Raw genomic sequence first — 4,542 nt, 5'->3', positions numbered from 1 at the left:
ACCTCCTCTACCTCCACCTCCACCACCCCAACCACCCCTTCCGCCGCCTTCTTGTCTCTTTTGCCAAGGTGGCATTTCAGGAGGTGGTGGTTCGATTTCATTCGGCCGTCCTCCCCTGTCCGGCACCCTTCCCATCAGCACCTGTATGAAGAAACAATTTCTTTCAGTTACTAATATTTTAAAAGTTAAAATTTACATAAAGGACTCAAGTAACACTGAAATTATTGTTCTAATAAAGAAAAAGAAGCCAAATATTTAAGGACATGAAAGTATCAGAATGACAGTATATTGAAAATATAAATTTCCATGTATGACAAATTCCTTACAATGTGGTATTATTTTTAAACACCTAAGAAAATATTTCTAAAACTTAAAGGCTTGTTATTTTCTATTGTTTAAATGTGTTTAGCATATTCTGTAACAAATGTAGTACCCATCATACTAAGAAACTTTTTTAGCAAAACATTAATATACTTAAACTACAGACCTTAAATTAAAACCATATCTACTCATACAACAACTCTGGACTTTCCATTGCTACTGGTTTGGTAATGGACTATCCAATAAAAGATTGTATTTTTAAGCACATTTTTATTTCACAAGTATGAAGTATATGTGATAACATGTGGCTATAATGAGGTCAGAGATGAATATAATGACTAAAACCCCAGGTAGCATTGCAAAGAGATACAAGGATTCTCAGTGAGCTATTCCTCTCTTATGAGAAACTTAAGTTTACTAACGTTCAATGATACTAGTTATTATAAAAAAAAATACTTGATGTCCTTCCTTAACCATGCTTTATAATACTTTAAAGGATAAATCAAGAGTTTGGTTGAAGACCCCAGACTTCTATAGAAAGGCTCTACTCTATATGCCCATGAACAGAGAAAGACAGCTGTGAGGAGGGTGCCTCCCCACCAACCACAGCCAAGGGTAAGCCAATAGCTTCCTGCTAGTCTCTTTCAGAAAAGAAGGTAAAACAGTAACTGCCTCAACCAAACTGACCTATAAATCAGTTAGGTTCTACTTCTATTGATCTTCTAACCAAAACTATGTTTTAGTAATTTATGTCATGAAGAAAAGACAAAAAGTACAACATTCTCACTGTGGGACAAGGTTCAAAGAATGTAAACATTCTTTTAAGGTAGGCAATAATGCCCTAATTACCAAATCCAAAAAATTGCTTTTCTTGGTTGTCATTCTCATTGGTCTCTCCACCAAACATGCTACGTTGGTGGGTATACGAGGATGCTGCTCCAAGAACTGATCATAAGACTGCTCTCAAAAAGATGTTCTAGCCCTAACTGGTTTGGCTCAGTGGATAGAGCGTCAGCCTGCAGACTGAAGGGTCCCAGGTTCAATTCTGGTCAAGGGCATGTACCTGGATTGCGGCACAGTCCCAGTGGGGAGTGTGCAGGAGGCAGCTGAACCGATGTTACTCTCTCATCGATGTTTCTAACTCTCTATCCCTCTCCCTTCCTCTCTGTAAAAAATCAATAAAATATATTTTTTTAAAAAAAAGATGTTCTAACATTTCCTCTGTTCATATCTGTCCCCCCTGAAAAAGTCCCAGAAAGAACCCATCAATGTTCCTCCTGAATGCCTCGGTTTCCAATACAGTTCTGTTCTATATCACTTTAGTAGCCTCTTAGAAGTATTTTGAAAATAAGGAGTTCAAAAGTACATTCTGCCACATGGGTATTTTAGTATAGTAAATTAGGAACACTGACTTAGCTACAGGGCCACATAATAGGTTATACATGGTAACAGCACTGGTTTGATTAAAGTTGCTACCATGTGCATTGACACCACATAATGTGTGCTGGGATGGGCATGTGAACACTTTCTACCCTGGAATAAGATGATTCTTCTTGGTTTTGCCCCATGTCCAAAGGGATACTATTGGGTTGAGTTGTATTTGCAATAGAGAGAAAAAGCCATTAGGTTAAGCATATGATTCAGAAGAAAGGAGATGGAAGAATGATGGTAGATACCTGCTGGGGAGGTATGCTGAATGCTGTCATCCTTACGTTTATTCCAAACTAACCTTGGGCTTCTACATACACTGGCTTTGTTTGACCCTCTTATTTTCCCCTGAAGGTTTAATTAAGTTTGACCATATTCTGTCAACTGTTTCAGTTTCAGTGGAATCTTGTATTTCTGGTTTAGTATAACAAGAAATTGTTCCCTCAAATGTGGAAAAAAAAAAGATTGCCTCAAATAATTAGACTGTAAATTATAAACTCAGAAAAGGGATGGACAATTTCAATTAAAGAAGTTGAACTCTAATTGCTGTAAGAGTAAATAATCTGATGCAAGATACTGAGTAACATACAGGGTGGGGCAGAAGGTTTACAGCTGTTCATATGGAAAATAATACAATAATCCTATATGATAACACTTGGGTTGCGGGAAACGAGTTAAGTCGGCTCGCGTGAATTGCGCGTACTCCGCGGGAGCCGTCTTAAACTCGGTTCATATAGATTTGCGGTGGAGTGCGGGAAACGTGTAAACTCGGGCCGATTGTAACTGCGTATTACCAAATATTTCATTTCAATCGAACCCATACTTCAAAAGATATAGGCATTTTAACGCGCCATCTTATATTTTGGCGGGAAATTCACCCGACACCGTAGTGATAAAAGGGTAATATGCAAATCAATTGAACAGTGGAACGACTGGTGGCTATGCAGGAGCTGCCCCCTGGTGGTGAGTGTGCTCCACAGGGGGAGCGCCACTCAGAAGCTGTTGGTGGTGGGAGTCTCTCCCGCCTCCACAGCAGTCAGACATTCCCCGAGGGCACCTGGACTGCGACAGTGCACAGGCCGGGCTGAGGGGACACCCCCCAAGCCCCAGGTGCATGAATTTCGTGCATTGGGCCTCTAGTTAGTAAATAATAGTATAAGAATAAACTCTTGTGTTTTGCATATTCACAACTATAAACCTTTGCCCCCATCCTGTATTTAAAGACAGAACACTTTCAGAAGATAGAGAAGGTTGGTCTAAAATGGGAGTAGGAGGCATGAACACTAGTGCTTAACTGAGCAATGATTAGGCAAACTGACTTTATAAACAACCATCCATCTGGCAAAATATCCTGCATCAAGGATATATTTCTCACTATACTGAGTGAAAAACGATGTTTTAAAATTACCCAAATCTATTATTTCTGCTCTTTTGTAAAGTCTGTCACAGGCTACTCTATCTAAATGATAGCGTACTTTCTAGTTGAGCTAACAAGTACTTCAGAATAGTTTATTGTTGTAAGTAAAAATTTCAGACTCTACTCTATGAACTTGTTTAAGACCAAGCTTGTCAGAGAAATTGATCTATACTATGAGTCAGGAAACCTCCAAGAGATTCAGTAATTTGCCCACAGTGATTCCTCTAAGTAAATGAACCCAGATTTGTATGACTCCAAAGCATGTACTGTTCCCTTTACACCAAGGATATAGGGAATCTGTCAGTAATGAAACAATTCATGTTTTCATTGACAAAGAATAATTGATTACATTCTTAGAAAGAAATAATTCTTCCTAAAGCTATTGATAAAATAACTCTTAATTCCTCTAATTCAGATAAAACTTTGGTTTAATTAATGAACAGAGAGATTCAAATGAACATGCACACACAAAACTAAGCCTAGATGGACTGAAGCCCTTACACCACTGTCTTTTCTAGTGCATCAGGACATAAAGGAAAAATGGATTAATAACTGTAAAAACAGCATCAAATTGAAAAGGGAACCCACTGTATGGGAGAACATATTTGCCAATGATACATCTGATAAGGGGTTAATTTCCAAAATATATGAAGTTTTCATACAACTCACCAAAAGGAAGACAAACAAACAATCCAATTAAAAAAAAATGGGCAGAGGACCTAAATAGACACTTCTCCAAAGAGGACATACAAATGGCCAAGAGACATATGAAAAAATGATCATCACTAATCATCAGAGAGATGCAAATTAAAATGACAATGAGGTACCATCTCATACCTGTCAGAATGGCTGCATCAATAAATCAACAAACAACAGGTACTGGAGAGTATGTGGAAAGAAAGGAACCCTAGTACACTGCTGGTGGGAATGCAGACTGGTGCAGCCATTATTGGAAAACAGTGTGGAGTTTCCTCAAAAAATAAAAAATGAAACTGCCATTTGACCCAGTGATCCCACTTCTAGGAATATATCCTAAGAAACCTGAAACACCAATCAGAAAGAATATATGCACCCCTATGTTCACAGCAGCATTATTTACAATAGCTAAGCTCTGGAAACGGCCCAAGTGCCCATCAGTAGATGAATGGATAAAAAAGCTGTGAAATTTACACAATGGAATACTATGCAGCTGTGTAAAAGAAGGATCTCTCAACCTTTGAGACAGCATGGAGGGACCTGGAGAGTATTATGCTAAGTGAAATAAGCCAGTCAGAGCAAATCAAGTATGATGTGATCTCACTCATATGTGGAATCTAATAACAAAGTAAACTGACAAATAAAATAGATCCAGAGAATGGAAGCATGGAACAGACTGA

General features: G+C 38.3%; 1 protein-coding gene across 1 annotated transcript in view; it reads left to right on the top strand.

The window, feature by feature from the left end:
- Positions 1-4,542, top strand: part of RASGRP1 (RAS guanyl releasing protein 1) — a 97,559-nt gene that overhangs the window by 81,276 nt on the left and 11,741 nt on the right. The window lies entirely within an intron of this gene.

Source organism: Myotis lucifugus, unplaced genomic scaffold (genome assembly GCF_000147115.1).
Source record: "Myotis lucifugus unplaced genomic scaffold, Myoluc2.0 scaffold_38, whole genome shotgun sequence".
In the NCBI taxonomy this organism is placed as follows: Eukaryota; Metazoa; Chordata; class Mammalia; order Chiroptera; family Vespertilionidae; genus Myotis; species Myotis lucifugus.
Note: the sequence above shows the minus strand (reverse complement) of the source record. Positions and strands in the feature narration are given on the sequence as shown.